This window comes from Lagopus muta, chromosome 2 (assembly GCF_023343835.1).
Source record: "Lagopus muta isolate bLagMut1 chromosome 2, bLagMut1 primary, whole genome shotgun sequence".
Taxonomy (NCBI): domain Eukaryota; kingdom Metazoa; phylum Chordata; class Aves; order Galliformes; family Phasianidae; genus Lagopus; species Lagopus muta.
The window spans coordinates 93,986,205-94,004,062 of record NC_064434.1 but is presented as its reverse complement, the minus strand read 5'-3'; the positions used below and the strand labels follow the sequence as shown (position 1 = coordinate 94,004,062).

At 44.6% G+C, this 17,858-nt stretch overlaps 1 protein-coding gene across 7 annotated transcripts in view; it reads left to right on the top strand.

Moving 5' to 3' along the window:
- Positions 1–4,843: 4,843 nt before the first annotated feature.
- Positions 4,844–17,858, top strand: part of SLC8A1 (solute carrier family 8 member A1) — a 99,977-nt gene continuing 86,962 nt past the window's right edge. For 3 of the 7 annotated variants that reach the window (XM_048937738.1, XM_048937737.1, XM_048937730.1), the window contains exon 1: positions 4,846–5,211. The gene's annotated coding sequence lies outside the window, so the exon portion shown is untranslated. Of the gene's footprint in view, positions 5,212–7,183; positions 7,813–17,858 lie in introns of those variants that run through there. The other 4 variants (XM_048937734.1, XM_048937735.1, XM_048937736.1 and 1 more) reach the window with 4 other exon arrangements.

Here is a 17,858-nt window from a genome sequence, read left to right as displayed (position 1 = left end):
TCCAAGTGGATTTGCTCCCGTTATAAATCGTCTACAAATAATTTAAAGAGCAACAGTATTTCTTAAATTATGTTATCAAGCTCTTTAAATATTGAAATGCATCAAATATTAATGTTTGGCAATTCAGGATATCCTCAGTCCTGGTTGCTGCAGTACTCTGATCAGCATTTGAGCCATCTTCTGTCAGTCTGAGGATCCAGAGGATCCCATTTAGCCCTTCTTGTGTGCTCAGCTCCAGGGGCATGCTCTGTGGGAGGAAAACATGGAAATTCAGAGTGCTGGGAGGGCTTTAGCAGGAGTGGAGTAAGGTGTCAGGCATGAGCAGAGCCAACATGCAATGCCACATACACCACCTAAGCATGCTGCTGGTTGCAGGTGTGATCTCCAAGTCCCTCAACACAAGAACCAGCAATATTCAGGGTTCATTTGCCAGCACTCTGTGGGGCAGACTGCCCCAAATTGCGGGTCTTCCTGCTGCCACAAGGCTTGCAGTCAGGCAGATAATTTGGCAAGTTGTCAACACAACGGTTTTGATGGAGTCCCTCTTTCCCTACTCCCATCCCACTACAGTCCACTGTGTTGCAGTGGGGATTCAGCAAAACCGACACATTCTTCTGGAAAGTTCAATTTAAACTAATCAGGGGAGTTTCTGACAGAAAAAATGTTCCACTGGAAAATTTCTGACCAGCACTAATTAGCATTTTTTTCTATTAGTTTGTCCTGAAGGCATGGTAATGTATGTCTTAACGATGGTTAATTTATCACTTAATGATGGCTAAGAATTGGACACTCCCCAGGTTTTAAGCATCTTTGCTTATCCCGAACAAAAAAAACTTGCTCACTTGCAGTGCTTTACATACTTAACACAGGGAAAGAATGGCTGCCCAACTTTCTTGCACTTTACCTGGGCATGGGCCCAACTGCATTTTAATCAGTTTGCTTTAAGAAAAAAAAAAAGAGGGAATTGTGGGTTTTCACTTGCAGTGAAGTAAGGTCCAAGTTACTTTGGAGACAAGCCCTGTGTATGATGAAACGTGGACTGTGCTTGAAGGCTTTGTAAGATAAATAGTAAGACAGAAAATAACCCAGAAATTCAGATTTCCTTTCTGTTCCTCTGCCATATGACTGTATCCTAAGTTGAGTTGAGGATAATTTCAGTGGTGAGAGACCTCTGGAGGTCCAGCCCCTGCCTGGAGCTGGGCTGGCTTCCATGTTAGATCAGGTTGCTCAGAGCTGCATCCAGCTCTCGCAGCTCGTAACACTGCATAAACGCACCTGAGCAGCACATCTGAATGTGTGAAAGACGTCAGCTGCAGCCTGTTCCTCCAGCCTTCCTCCCCAGCAAGCCTTTCATTTCGAACGGCATGCAAGCCAAATGCAGAATAACAACTCCCTGGCGGTCTTTGGGAAACGGCTGTGAATGCTGGGCATATGGTGCAGCTTTTGCTGCAGCGAGAATACTGCTACAGGGTCTCCCAGGAAAGCAAGCAGCTATATTTAAACCACGCTTGTGAAACTCACATTGATATTCAGAAGAGAGGCTTCAATGCCTCTTTGGTCGCTTCAAACTGCAGCACAGGCAGGGTTGGCACTGGGGACTGAAGGTGTCCATAGGGGGATCAGGCTCAGTAGATGAGGTCTGACCTCCCTGCTCTGGCACAGGCACCAGCCCTGCTCCCAGCCCTGAGTTCCTGCTGTTCTGCCCAATGCTGTGCCAGGCACAGCCCCAGATGTCATTTGCTGTCTCACCCCCAAAGATGGGTTTTCGCCTCCTCTTCTGTTTGTTTTAGGGAAGACAAGAGGAGTCAATGGGCATGAAGGGCTGAGGTGTTTATTTCCACTTCCTTGTGACCTGCTGGGTAGCTCAAGCATGTTCTAGCCATGGGCCACATGAGGCCCAGCCCTCCCTCTGCCCTGCACCATCATGGCGGCCGCTCTTCATAAACTAGTGGGATATTTCTCCTTGTTTTGCCACGCTGATGCATCAGTCAGGTTCAGTGGCAGTGGTTGCAATTCTAAGTGAACTCCCAGGTGTTTGTCAGAGATTTCTGATGATGTTTTACTCTTCCTGAGCTTAGGCCTTGAAAACAGTTGTTCACAAATGTACATGCTGCCCAAAAGTGGTGACACGGATAAGGTGTGTCTGAGAAGGGGGGGGTATTTCTCTCTCTGGTAGGAGAGGGCTTATCAAGGCATGGTAGAGAGACAGAATCAGATTTCTGAGATGAATATCTGATCGCAACTCTATGCATTCCACTTGGAAATTCACAGGTAATGTATTCATGTTGACTGAAAATGGAGCCGAGATATACAAAAAAGTTCATCATTTATTTCAGCAATCTTGAAATCCGTTCTCAAATCCCTGTATCAAAAAGCAAGGCATGGCTGCATATTTTTTGCTGTTGACAGGCCACTGTTTAGCAAACACATCACAATGCACACAACCATTTGCCATAACCGACTCAGCCCCGCACTCTGCCCTCCCTGTGGTTTCAGCCCGTGCCGATCGCACACTGCTGTGTGGTTGCTGGGAGGAGGTTGGGTTGGGTTGGGTAACTCGGTGTGGCAGAGCTGCCATGATGGTGTGGGGCAGGGGACAGCCACAGGGCGGGCTGGGCCAGGCTGCATGCAGGTCATGGGCAATTGGTCAGACTTGCCTGGACTAGATGGTGACTCTATTATGTGTCTTTTTTATTTTGCTCTAGAAAAATACCTTTCCTCTTACCATCCGCATGCCCTGACACCAACTTCACCTCTCTCACCAGGGACAAATGGAAAAGCTCTTGATGGAAAATATGAGCAGCTCTTTGGCCAGTCAGCGTAGAGAGCTGAGTTCAAAGCAGGTGGTGTCACTCATACCGGGGATGACACACAGCGTCTGTGCTGAAGGGCAGGACATAGCCAGAAAATTGCCTGCTCCTTTCACCTTTCAGTTCCCCAAACCCTGAGGGCTGTGTCATCATCTTATTTGCAGGAACCCGAAGCAACGTACATTTTTCTTAAGTTATGTGCACATCTGGGTTTCAACATTTCCTTTACAGAGAAGAAGACACTTCTGAAATGAGTTGAAGCCAAAAGTCTTGCTTTTCTTAGCCCATTCTGGTAAACTCTACAGCTTCTTTGGAGCAATACAGTCACAGCCAAGAGACCTGGGGAACTCAGATAATGTCAGTTCTTGTTTGGGTCCTTTTTTTTTCTTTTTTTTTTGGTGCCACTTTGTGACAGCTTCATTTCCACTTCTATACAACCAAATTAAGCACAGAATGATGACATGGCTAACCCCAGGGAAGTCAAAAGTATTATTTGCATATTTTAAATTAAGCAGGAGCTCAAAGGCTTTACTGATGCATGCAATATAGGACAAGAGGTTTTCTCCTGAGTCACCAGGTTTGTCTGACAGGCATCAGTGGCATGGATTCCCACCTGAGCACCCTCCTGAGATGAGCTTGGCTCTTCTTGAAAGGCTGAAGAAATCCTGGGAAGGATTTCCAGATTCCCACTGCTCCATACAACAGGCACTAATCATTTGGCTGGCACGCCAGAAACAGGAGGGTCTCCTTCACTGAATCATAGAACCATTATCTAGTTTGGCAAAGGCCTTCAAGATTACCAAGTTTGTACTCATTCATTGTCTGCAAACGAGTTCTTTTGCTGCCTGTTTTGTATATCCAACCCACACAGGACTTCTGCTCAATGTGGGACATGGCAGTGTGCTCTCAGGGCACAGGATGCCGAGTAGATGCTAGAAACCTCCCAGAAGCTGCATCAAAATATACACCTTCCCCCAGTTTTTTATGCACCAAAGAGCAGGAGATAATAAGTTGTTTGAAGAAGCATCTCTTGATTGGATAATTTGTTATAACAAAATTACAGTTTGTCACTAATTGTAGGGCTGGAGCTGGTGAGATCTTAAAAAACTTTTATTCTGCCATGTGTTTAACAGATATTTAGGAAAAATCTCAAGCAAGCGTTGATGAATGTCAGTGGGTGCTGTTTTTTTTACACTGAGGAATTCAGTTCCACACCTTTGCTCCAGACACACTTCCATGTCAGATGCCATTGTGTCAGACTGCCCCTCTGCTGCCATCTGTCACATGGCAACAAAATGTAATGGGATATTGGTGGGAAGGTTCAGCCCCTACTGCCATGCCACCAACTGCCATCTGCCTTTGATGCTGTGGGCCAACATAATGAAATAAGAAGCATTACTTTCAGAGCAGCCCTTCTATAATTGGTTTTCTGACCTGTGGCATGGTATTCCCCATGTGAAAAAAAAAAAAAATTGTTTTGTCCAGTATCAGCTCTTTTTGAAACAGAAACCTGGTGAGATTGGAGGGGTGGGAAGGAGGACGAGGAGTAATTTAATCATAACACATCTGCAAGAAGCTTCCAAACAACAGCTTCCACTCTTTGGTGCTTCAGGCATGTCCCATGGTAGTTACTGTATTATCAGAGGAATGCTTCCTCCTGCTACTGCTGCTAATCTGGGAGCAGTCACGTGGCTCCTCTATAATCCCTCTCTCCAAAAAATTTGACTCTTAACCTTCCCTTGCTGCAGACATGATGTATATTGCATTGAAATGCTTCCAAGTAATAAACATTCAAAACCCTGACCTACAAGCAAAGCAAAAAAACAACAGCAACAAAAAGATATTTCTGAGAATAAAGTGCATGAGCTTGCAGGAAAGGGGGAAGAAAAATCTGTTTTGGTCGTTTCTACTTGCCCCCACTTAAGAATCACTTTGGAAATAACAGCAAAAAAAAAAAAATTAATCTGGGGAGAAAAAAAAGAGAGAAAAAAGGAAAAGGGGAGAGAAAAGAGAGGAAGGAAGGAAGGGAGGAAGGGAGGTAAAGGAAGGGAGGGAGGGAGGAAGAAAGAAGGAATAAACAAAGAGGGGTACAAATCAAATAGGGGATCTAGCAGAAAAGATTGTTATTTATTTATTTCTGCTCATTGATGTGCCAGGTGAAACTGAAAGCTGCCAGATAGCTTCTTTTCGACAGCTCAAAGTTACTGTTGGGAACAGATCCATGTATGGAAGCAAAAGCAGAAAAGCATAGATAAGCTGAGATCCAGCTATGCAAACCATCTTTAGAGACACTTAAAGGACAAGTACCCCCGCTCCTTTCTTTCTGGTAAATTTAGAGACACTATCATATGAGGGCTTTTTTCCATTCTGCTGTATCCACAACTGCTGAGACTCAGCTGGGGTAAGTGAAAATGGATTCAAGCGTTTCTCGGGAATAATTAGGGTTTTGGTTAACGCGGCATCCTGAGAAAACCCGTAAATCTGGTGCTGTGGGCTGGCTCCTGTAGCAGCATAGACAGTTAAGCTCCGAGCGCGGAACGCGATGTGTAGCAGCTTTGCTGTTGGAGGGACAGAAACTTTCCAAGTGCCTGAAAGAGGCAAGAAAAAAAATTCTTGGAAAACAAGCATTTTAACACTCCTGATGTGGTCTTTCAGGACACCCCATGCTAGAGCTTCAATGAAGGGGTAGGAGGGATCAGAGGTGGCTCCCAGTGCCTGAGCCCTGCAGTGTTACTGCTTAGAAAATTCTTCACAATAGTCAAGGGGCTTTTCTCCTCTGTCTGCCCTACTTTCGCTTTGAGACGTCCAGTTTGACGTGTGGGTTGAGCTGAGTGGACATTAGGAAAAGCATGTTGTAAACGGCTGCTGTTTTTCTTGGCACTCAGAGGCAGTTTCTCAATGTTTCTCTCCAGATTTGAGGTTGATTACATCCTGTGCGAGGATTTTTGGTATGGCTTGAACTGTCATTACAGCGTGGTGGAAGCCGACCCCAGTGAAAACAGCTGTGCACTATTGTGACTATTTCCAAAGCACAGAAGTAATCTCTCTCCTTCAAACTCACAGGGAAGCACGTTAGCTCTTTGAGCTGGGCGCTGGCAAAAAAAAAGCAAAGCATACCCTTGGCAGAAAGGCTTTCTCCACTTCAGTGTTTTGTTAAACAGAATGCACACACACCAAAAAAAAAAAAAACCACACCACACAATCATCCTCTTGTAGCCTTGGCTTGAAATCTTGTTGGTTTGGGGCTGTACAGTTTAACATGAGATTTTTCTTTAAATGCTAGAGAATCACATCTGTACATCGGTTCATGTGCTTTCAGGTGTTAAAACGTGGTATTCATGCTCACACTGCTAAGTGCCAGGTAAAGCTTTCTCATTTTTCAGATGGTTGATAGACTGGAAAAAACAGCAGAGCAGGTGAAGTGAAATTATACAGAAAGAGCTGAACATAATATCAGGAATATGACTGAAATCGTCAGATTTCCAGAGATACGATGACAGATGATCATAAAGGGAAATTACTAGACCACAAATGTCATAAGCATTTCCATTCATGAATGAAAATGCTTTCCCTTGTTGTTACATAAGGAGAATATAATGGGAGCGTTCACTTGAAACTCCGTAGTAAAGTCTGCTGCCGAGAGGGTCTGTGAGTGCAGCCCTGGTTTCCCCTTATTTAGCGAGCATTTCTATGGACATTCCCACAAGCCTGGCTTTCACACTCACTGAGCTGCTTATCTTCCCTTTGCCTGGTTTCTTCCCATGTGCTGGAAATGTTCACAATTAGGCTGCAGCTGAGATTTGTCTGTGCCAGACAAACTTCCATTTTTTATGACAAGTACCTTTCAAGCACTTATCGCCTCTCTATAGAAACGCAAGCACGGAAATTAATCCTAAACTAAACGGGGCCAATAGCTTTTTAATTACTATCAAGCCGCTAGTAAACAACCCTTTATGCTGCTATTACAATGAAAGGACACTCCTACACTCCTTGCTTACTGAGTGAGATTGCTTCCATTGCCATTGGGTAGAGCTGCACCGAGACCTTGCAAATGACCTCTCCTTTGTGCCCCCCTCCATCAGCAGCAATACCATACAGATTGTTTCATCCCTAAAGTTTATTATTATTATCAGCATACTAGCTGTTATAAATACTTACTGTCAATTAGTCCTGGGTATTGCTGGTGTTTGTTTGGTCCCTTTTGCAAAGCTGGCAGGATCTCACTCTGAGACCCTGGGCATGAAAATAAATAGTCAAATCACCTTTGTAGTCATATTGCTAGGGAGCCTTTTACCAGCAACAAGTCACAACAAGTGGTCCCTGAGCACCCACTGCGAGGTGCTCACACTCACTGCTCCTCTTCCTCACCAGCAGCCCACTGGACGCTGAGCTGAGCTTGGGCACAAAACTCACTGAGTGAGCATCAAAGGCAAAGTCACACTTGGAGGCTGTCCTTGCTGGTGCTGTGGAAGAGAAAGCTGTCTCAACTCTGGTGGCACCTGGAGCAAGTGAGATTGTGTTGGCCTGGTCCTGAATGCAGAGTTTCTTGTGGGAAGGGACATTTGTGCTGTTTAGTATGCCCAAGAAGAGACAGTCCTCAAAATAAATCACATGGAGGAGGGCTATGCCATGATGTCATTCAGCAAGGATTTTGCAAACTGGCTCTGGCTTGCATCAGCCCAAGTGTACATCCTCCTTCCTTCAATGACTTCAATATTTTATGGTGATTCCTGAATGATGGAGTCTTAATGAGTCAGAAGATTGGAGCAGATTCTGGGGACACACTAACAGACTGATTTGCTTATCCAGCCAAGTACTTTTTATTGCCTTTCTTCTAGGGAAAACAGTTTGTAGGATGTGTCACATCCAGCTTGTAAGGAGATGGAAGGAGTGACCATTCCCCATTCAAGACATACCACAGAAAGTCAGAAGGTGTTTCATGACGGTCCTTTACAGGATGGCCCTGCCTCTGATTTTACCAAAAAGCTGATGTCTGAGGAATGTAAGGCTTCAACAATCTTGTGAAAAAGTGCCCCTGTCTTCTTTGGTTTTCTTGTGCCCAGAACATGCTCTCTTTTTCTCTTCTCTGCATATTCAGGATGTGGGACAGCGATTGACCTGGGGAAGGTTTCACTAGGGGACTCACAAACACAGCACGGGCAGTTTTCCAAAATGAATGGTATTTGGGGAAAAGTCTGGCTTTGCAGGCTGTGAACACCACATGAAGGCACTACAGTATGTCCTGCAATTGCCACCTGGTGCAGCTGTCTGCACAAATCCACTCAACATCTTTCATGCACTTGGCCACCAATCTTTCAAATAAGCGTAGCATTTCAAATGGGACTTAAAAATACACTTATTTGCCTTTGCTTTGGAGAAACTGCTGCCGTTTTTGTGTCATGGTGCTAAACTGTGTGCTATCCAGCTTCACAAGCTTTTTGTTCTTTATAAAACTTCAATGTATAATAACTAACTGCACATTTTGGTGAGATGAGTAAATAACGTTCCGCTGGTCTAAATCCAGTTGTCCTTTTTAGTCACTTTACAGACACAAAATACTTCCAAACTTCTGTCCCATGACACAAGTTGCCTTTAATGCAGACTCAAGTCAGTTCTTTGTGGTACTCCGTTTTCAGGACTTGGGATCTTGTTAGCATGCTGAGCCACGGTGCTGCTGAATTGTGCTCATACAAGGGAAACCCAGGGACAGAGATTTGCAGGCAAGGTATCCAGTGCATAGAGAAAGCCTCTTTACAAGTGTAGAGGGAAAAAAATGGCATGAAGTCAGAGTTGCGTTACCTAAAAAGTTCAGTTTTGATGTGAAGACGTTCAAGGTCAGAGTCGTTCCGCTAAGATGCACAGAGGTATTTTTCCAGAAAGGAATGGGAGACCTCTCAGTTATGCATGAGGAAGAAGAGCACAGAAAAGTACAAATGAAACATGCTCAGACACCCAGGTGGTGGAAGGGGTTTGCTTGGAGGTGGTCCAAGCCATATGTGCTGAAGAGGACATTGTTGTCACCAAACATTTAATCCTACAAACAGAGGGAGATTTTGTTATCATCCCCCCCAGTCTTCCATGTGCTGCTATGGAGGGAGGCAGCAAAATGACAGCCTTAAGTAGTGGTGTTGTTTTCCATCAATTTACAAGTAAATCAGGCAATTTCTGAGTTGACACTCAGTTTTTAATTGATTCTTTAAGGAACTCCGTATTATTCTGGCACTACACTGGAAGAAAATATGGCAAATCAACACAGTATGTCTGGAGGCCTTCAAAACTTGGTTTATTCTTATCTAGGGCTCCAACTGTTCCTGTGATCTAATCGTAATTGTATTCTTACTGCATGGGGTCACTGCAGGGCAAAGCTGAAGTTGTTTTAGTTTCCATACTTCAATATACTTGGATCTCTTTTGCATTTAGTGCTAAACTTCCTTCTGAGTTTGGGATGTTTGCTCTTAGGATCTTTCCCAAATCCCTGGAATGCAGAACTCTGACACTGCTAACATAAAATACAGGTTTCAGTTTCTGGTCTCTCCATCTGGGCTTTTTCCAGATTCTGGAGAACTCCACATCAGTTTATTTGTACAAAAATGTGGGCAGAGGTGGAAGGGAAAGCACTCACAGAACCGGGATTCCAGCAAATGCCAAAATTCCAGTAAAGCAGAAAGATACATGCCCCAAACTGGGTTGGGCTCAACTCTGCTTAATGATTCCTAATGGCTTTTCTGTGAATATCCAAAGAAGACAAACATTCTAGAGCTTCTTCCGCCAAGGGGTTCTGTTTGAATACAGAATTTTCCCCGCTGGACTGGAAGATACATGTTGGGACTGTTTTAATTGCCATGGGAATATGCTATATGGAATGAGGTGTAAAGCCCTTTTCCTCTCCTCAGTCTCCCAGTGCTTTTAAGCCCTTCCTTCATCCTGTCCAGGATGTTTCAGCAGAGGTTTTGTCTCTGGGATGTTTCCCAGGTTGTCCTGCAGACCACAGCATGCCCTGGAGGTTGCAGACTACTCCTGCATGACACCAGCACACACCATTTCCTGTCCTTTCAGAGAATTGTCCTTCCTTTCACTGGAACATTGATTTGGCTTGTTTTTCTTTTTCCTCTTACATAAGCAAAAGCAGTGAGCTAAATGAAAATGTGAAAATGGATAAATAACAAAATACATTAAGTGCAGGAAAGCGTCCTGCAAAGCTGCTGCCTTTCTATCCTCCCACCAAAACTTCCTTGAGTCCCTCTTGGAAACTTCTGCACAACAGATGCTTCCCTTTTGCTTTCTTCTCTGCTTTGAGGTGCACTGGATACAAATTCTTCTACAAAATGATTGGACTGGGGTTTGATGGACCAGTCTTATCTCTTGTCCTGCAACCTCTTCATCCTTCCAAACCAGCGTGCTTTGATGTCCACATTCAAAATTAGCAACCTGCAGCAAGGTTGAATCTTCACATGGGGACCACAGAGTCCATTTCTTTGGGACAGCCTGCTCTCATGCTGGTTCCCAGCTCCAGTGATCACCATATCCACACAATGAAGAATGAAGAAAAGCAAAGTATAGGTGACGTCTCCTCTTCTGGTAACCAATTCTCAGCTCTTTGCTTTTGCTGCAGTTTGGCAAGCACGACATTAAAAATACTCCCATGCTTTCTTTTTGGCTTACAGAAAGGCTCCAAGCAGAGATCTTGTGCCTCTGCACTAGATGCAGCAATAAACTTTTGGATTTGCTGTTAGTGTGCTGAAACTGCCAACATGTATACTGTAAAAGTAAAACCCTTCCTGTGGCCACAGACCACAACATGCTAGCAATTCGTGGTATTATCCTGTTATTCAGTGAGTCATTGTCGCTGCTGAGAAATACGCTCGGTCAAATAAGTTGCTAACAATAACACTGGATGTGAGAGACAAGTGTTTGTTTTACTGCAGCGTAACTTATTCCATATGGTCCCTTACAGCATGCTAAGTCACTTTGGCCCGCCAAATATTGTTCTAAGATGACCTCCTGGATTTAGGCTGCTCTTTTGGAGCTTAGCTATTCAAGGAACAGCTCTGAAAGTATTTTCTGTTTAGGGTAAGTGGCCGATTCAGAAGCAAGACAGATGCTCTGGATTGCCCCAACTTGAGCTGGATAAGTAGGTCTTCGTTTCTGTTGACCATCCAGAATGGTGGTGTTTACTGCTTTGCTGACTGCTAGGACAGCTTTCAAATGCTAGCCACATGTTATACCAATGCTCTGGCACAAGGCGGAATCCCCATCCTGACTGAGCACCTAATATAGGTTTAATTTCTTAGCATTCACCTCCCCTGCATGTCTTTCAAAATTGCAGCCTAACCAAATATTTGTGGAAACATTCTAGCAGGTCTCCCAAATCTTATTGGTAGTGTTAATTTGTGGGCAAAATCCTGTACAAATACAGTTGTACACCTGTGAAAGGTGCCCTCCTTGCACTCTGGATATATTACTCAAAGATTAACATAAAAAAATAAAATAATCCCAGCACCACTGCAGACCCTGTGCTTGTGCTGCTGCCACATTGTGCACTGGACCCAGTCCACAGAAAGCTTGGGAAGCAAATGCATTCTCTCATTTTAAAAACTTTTTGCCACTGATTGTGGAAAATACATGCTTTAGGAAGCATCTCTCTCCACAGCTGAGACATTTACCCTTTCTCTTGAGATGATATGGTTTGAAGTGAATTCTTAAGAACAACAGCAACCAATACTGGAGCACTTCAGAGCTGTGCTGATAACCTCATCGCTCCCCTGATGTATGACAGGTCTGCATCCTAACCTAAATGAAAGAGTTAATCTTGAAGGTTTGCTGCTGTGAGCATGAATGAAGCTGTCTGTTATGATACAGAGGAGTAAAGTGTATGCAGACCTGCCATGTCTCCTTATCAAAAAGGAAAAACTTCATACTGGCTATCAGTGAAAATCTGCTTAGTGAGCAATTGTTTGTTTAGCAACCAATCACTGAGTAAGATTCAGGACAAATCATGAGTATTTCATAACAGTTTATCATTCTTTTTGTAGCTGCTTGAAAATCTCCATTTTAAATCCCCAAAACACACCTGAAGATCCATAATGTGGTCACAGTCCTTTCATTCTTAGAGGCCAGGGTAAGCCTCCTCCAAGTACACCTGGTATGTGTTCAATATGCCTAAAGATGCACCTCTGTGATGGTACACTAAAAAATCTTTGGCCTTTAGCAATGTAAAGGTATCCAATTTAAGTGTTGGTACCTTAAAAATAGCCTGGCAGACTATTTTTAAAGCACGCTTTGATGCGCAAACCTAGAGGAATGCTACAAAACAGGGCAAGTTTGTAAGCATTTCAAGATGTGCCACTACTCATGTTTCCTAGACATTTTCTGTCCCTGTTGATAAAAACGTATCCAATTTTAACATTCTTCTCTTTGAAACAGACAGTTTGATTATCTTGAAACGTGCCTTGATGTATGCAGCCTACAGAAACTAACAAGACAAGTTTGAAGCCTTTAACCTTAATAAAGCTAATGTTTCACCATGCTAACTCCCCGCCTACATCCTGACTTGTAGCTGTCTTGCTTGTCTTCGGAGGGGATTTCATGTGACGTGTCTTTGCTTTTTTGACTGTGATTTGTGCAAACACTCCACTCGAGCCAGTTCTGCCCTCCTAGAGCCCTCGCCACAATGTGTTGGACCCTGCAATGAGCCAGGGAAAGGCCTGGCAGACCTCAGACCTGGCTGATACAGCTCATTCCTAGTGTTTTGTTTTATGGTATTGTTTTTGCCCCTTTGAATCTCCCCAGGTTCTGCTTCTTTACCAAGTTCAGCTCCTCCCAGACAAGCCCTCCATTCATACATATTTATTCTTTCCTCACCGGCCCTGGGTTGCTGACTGTCTACACTTGTTTGTTATTCATGATATGGTTGCCTTGGTAATTTCTACTTCAGTCAACAGCTAAGCTGGTGGTCTGCTTTTGTTACGCTTGATGTTTCTTTTCTGCCATTTTTCATGCTGCTGTCTATTTAGTGTAACTAATGGTCAGGGATACTCAGCTGCATAGACATTGTTCCTCTGTTTATTCCCAGTGGGGTCTGGTAGCTTCTCAAACCATTTCATTGTGACATGCCTTAAGTTAGTCTCCTGTATGGTGTATTACATTGCTCTGGGGGACAGCCAGCCATTCTTCATGCTGCAGCTTGGGCAGGGAATTTGTCTGCCCACCTTACATATAGCTGTCAGGGGGGCAGGAGAGAGAGTGGAGGACTTGATAAGGATTTGAGGCAGGACAGATATTCACAAAACAAGTCTTTCCGTGTCACCTGCTTCTGAGAGCATCTGGGAAAGCTTCAAGCACAAAAATGATCAGAAGAGGTTGCTAAGAGAGGTAAATGATGCATGTCTCCTGATTGTTCATCTGCTTGTCACCTTCTTTATGAAACGATGCTGAGAGCTGGGCTGCTGACACCTGATCTGAGCGCACCAGAGGTTTGCACATTCGATCTTGAAAGCTTTCCATGACGCAGACTCCTCACTCTCTGCAGACAATCCAGCTACCCACACCATTGCTCTCATGGCTGGAAAGTTTTTCCGCGCATCAAACTTCAGTTTCCCCAGCTGATGATTAACCTCCTGACTTCTTATTTTATCAACAGTGGAGTGGGAAACATCTATTCCTTCAGATTTATGAGGTTATGTCTTCCGTAGACTTGACAGTCCACATTCCTGCAGTGTTTCCTCTTCACATCTTCTAGGCCTCTCACTTCTCCTATTTATTCCCACCTTCCTGATGTCACTGACCATGTAAATACAGCTATTAACTCTGGAGTCCACAAATGCAAATAAAATGCCAGATACTGTTAACAGCTCTGGCACAAATACCAGAAATACCACACTGATATCTTGAAGTTGCAGGACCCAGAAGCTTTCTTAGTGTGTATGTGAACCACGTGGAAGGGAGACAAATGAAGAAGAAAAGCCCAGGTGAGGCAGGAGGTGAAGCATTGGTTTTGGTTCAGAGCCAAGGAGTGTGTGAATCCCCAAGTCTCTGTTCTATTCTGTCTCCCCAGTGCTGCACATAAATAACAACATCGCAGCAACCTGTGTTCTCAGATTGACAGCTATGTGCAGGAAATTGTCTCACCTGTTGAAGAGACGGGAGCACCCGTGGGAGAGAAGGAGTTTGTCTGAATAAGCAGAAATGCAGAGAGAAGAAGCTGGGTCTTACACAATCTGCATTAAGAAACATCTGCACGCATGCGTTCCTTCATAAACCCACCCATGTCTCTCCTGCATTTGCAAACCCAGGAATGCAGCCTCACAACCCAAACTGCTTTGCCAGAAGCACAGCTTCCCATAGGAGCAGATTTTCACAATGGACCTGGGGTCTTCTAACCTTGATATGGTTGGCAAAGTATCATCTCCCAGTGTTTTAAAGCACTGCACAATCTGGAAAGCTCTTCACGCAGTTCTGAAGAGGCTCTGTTTGAAATTCCAGCTGGAGAGCAGGCTGGCACATGGCTTCACGAGGAATTTGAAACAGAGAATATAGTCTCACAAAAAGTGTAGTTTCATTTCTCCAAAATCCCCCAGAAGAAAAAAAAAAGTCACTAGGTTATCAGGAAGTTAAATCTGTTTTCTTCTTTCTTTGCATGCTCTCTATGTGCAGGGCTTCAATTACTACATTTAGAACAAGATGCATAGCACAGAGAATTTCTGGTCCATGCATCTTCAGGGGTGCAAAAGAGAGAACATTCCTCCAAAACAGCAAGATCACATTCCAGTAGAGGTCCCTATTCCCTGGACTTGCGTCTCAGGACCCCCCTGCTAGTGCAGCATGAGTTAGAGCCCATTCATTCAGCTTCTCCTTTGAGAGAAGTCATTTCTCCTCCTCTTTTCTAATAGGCTTGAGTTTTGCGAGGTGTTCCAGCAGCTTTCTTGGCTTGGAATATATAAATAAAATATAGAGAAGGTGCCTCAATGCAGTTGAGGTCAGTCACTCTTCACTTATAATGAAAAGGTCTCTTTTCCCTGGAGTACACAGCCTAGCTTAGGGCTGGCAAACAGATGGTGCCGAGGAGGCCAAATTACCTTCACAACCAGGGGCCACAGCCAGAGCTATGCACTACATCTAATTTGCCCTGGCGCTCCTACTGATAGCCATCGCAGGAAGATCAAATGATGGATATGGCCTCGTATGACACTGGAGCTGCTGAGGAAGCATCATACAGTCTTCAACTGGCAATCCGTGGCTTTCCAGGTCTTGCCACATTATCTTGGAGCTTGCACTTTTGTTGTTTCTTGAAGTCCCAGCTGGCACACTGCAATTCTGCAGCCCCTTGCTGGAGACTCCTCTGGAGGCAGAGTCCCTGGGCTGTTGCTTTCACTGAGAAACACTCTTTGATTGACCTTGCCTTGCATCTGCATTTCTAGTTCCTGTATTCTGCAGTTTTGCAACAGCACAACAAAGCTGCTTTTTTTTTCCTTTTTTTTTTCTTTTTTTTTTTTTTTCTTTTTTTGTGTGGTGGGAAAAGATGCTAAGGGACAGGCAGTCAAGAAGGGGACATCTGGTCCTTCATTTTACAGTGACTCAGGCTAGGAGGCGGTTTTGGCCTGTGGAACAGGGATGAGAGTGAGATGCTGGTGCTGTTGAGACAAATGACAGCTGCCAGAAGGCTTTAGAGCTTCTACCCCCAAAAAAGTGAGATTCTGAGGCTGTGTTCAAAGTGTGAATGTGGTTTTGCACGCTAGATGTTTGCGAAATATGTGCAGCCCCTAAATCTGTGCCCTACAAGTTCTGCTTTCTGCTCAGCCACATGGCAGGTTTCCACATCCAAGGGCTCAGTCAGGCCAATGAACCCCTGCCATGTGTTCAGACCTCCCCAGGACGATCAGGACTCAGACTGTGCCATATGCTGGGAAATAGCTAGGCAGGCACTGCCTGGAGGGCTCAAACAAAAGTGTACAAGGTACAGTGCAGAGCACTGCCCTTCCTGCTCTTTGCCATGCCCCATTCCATCCATCATGTCTCTAAATGCCTGATTTATCCTCTAACCAGCAAAGGCAGGTGTGAAGGTGAGACTGAAAGTGAATGTTCAAAATTTCTGGAAGCTATGCCTGGGAAATATCTTTTCTGGAAATACAATTCATAGGGATCTCCAGGTCTCTGCCAAGAACAGACAGAGGAGAGCCAAGGGAAGGTTCAGTGGGCACACGCACAAGCCTGCTGCAGGGAGGAGCAATGACAGATGGATGGCAAGCCAGAGGTGACATCCCATCTGCTCCCACAGGATCTCCCTGGCACCTCCTGAGGGACTCAAGGAACACGTGGACAGAAATGACTAAGCATTAGCTGAGGGCTCACTGGTTATACTCCAACATTATTTGTACCCACAAAAGAGAGCCGAGACTAAAACATCCCATTGAGATGTTCCAGACATGGCTGGAAAAGGGTGGTAGGACAGCTGTTCAGAAATATGTCTTTTGTAGAGAATTTGGGGCAAGATTTTTAAATGCAAGAAATATCTAGATGTTTGTGTCTTCCTCCTCCAAAGCACGCAGGAACTCAGGTGTCTTCACAAAGCACTGAGTGGAGATTTGGCCTGCCACCATTCTGTCCTGCAGACTCCACAGTCCACTAACTCCTTTATTTGCAAGGAGGAATCATCTTTCTGCTCTGCATATGTAGCCAATATCCAAAAACCTCCTCCAGCAATTGCAGGGAGGTGCAGGCTGCTGTCGGAAGGAGCTGTGGGTGTGTGTGAATGAATGAATGAATGAATGAACCATTCCTTAGCATCAGCACGAGAACCTCCATGATTTTGAGACCGCTAATTAGTGGTTGTAAGTATGTTTGCAGTGGTAGATGTTCACTTGCATGGCTGCAAAGGAAGGCAGGGAAGAAAGATAGCTACCCCTTGGGTTATGCTTTTTCTTTCCCAGCCCAGCTCTACATTTTAAATGGCAATTTTGGAAAGCAAAGGTCTGGATGTGCCTGGAAAGAGGTGTGTGAGGGAATGGAGAATGAAAGACATCTTCTCCCAGCCTATCAGCCTCATGGCCCTCCCAACCAGGCACTTTTCACATAGATAAAGGAAACTCACTGGTATGGGTGAAATAATTCTTGATTTCGCTTTTCCTGTCTCCATGCAGTTCAGGCTGGGTGATGTGAAGGGCACATTTGTATGGGTTAATGAGCATCAACTGGCAGACTTTGGTTTTCTTCATTCCCCCATTCCTCCGATATCACAAAAGATCTTCCAGCTGGAGAAGCCTGGGGGTGAGGAAGGAGTCAGCTGAAAAGCAGGGAGAGGCAGGCTGGGGACATGCCTGGTTCTTGAGCAAGCAGCCCAGCAGTTAGCAGGCTGCACCAAGTTAATATCTCCCTGCTCCGGAGGAGTTGTGTACCATATCCAGTGATAAAGCTGGGAAGTAGGTCAGCAACATAACTGAGAGAAACAAGGAGCATTAGGGAGAATTTCACAGCTGACAGCTAATTAAAATCTGAGTTCTACTGCTTACTGTTGCACCGATTAGATTTCAGCATGCAGGGATTGTGTTTGCTGCAAGGGAGCCACTTGCCTCAGATCATACAGCTTGTGCCAGCTCACATAGTGCCCTACACCCAGCAACTGCTGCCAAACCAGACCCAACTACTGGACACGAAAGGGTCTTCCCTAAACCAAATTATTTGGAAATGCTTTTCATCCAGTGTGTAAGTAATAAGTTCTTAAAGTGAAACCAGAACTACATACCAATAACTGTGGCAACACTTGTAACAATTCATTGTTGTTCATCACAGTGAATTTTTCAAATGGGTTTTGTGATGTTATCCATGTCTTACACCAGATCCCAACCAGAGAAATGTGGTTTCCTATCCTCACTGGGGAAAATGTTGATGCAGGAATCTTATCCTCCCCATCAGAAAATAAATAAATAAATAAATAGGAAGGAGGGAGGGAGGGAGGAAGGAAAGTAGGAAGAGAGGAAGGAAGGTAGGAAGGAAGAAAGGAAGGAAGGAAGGAAGGAAGAAAGGAAGGAAGGAAGGAAGGAAGGAAGGAAGGAA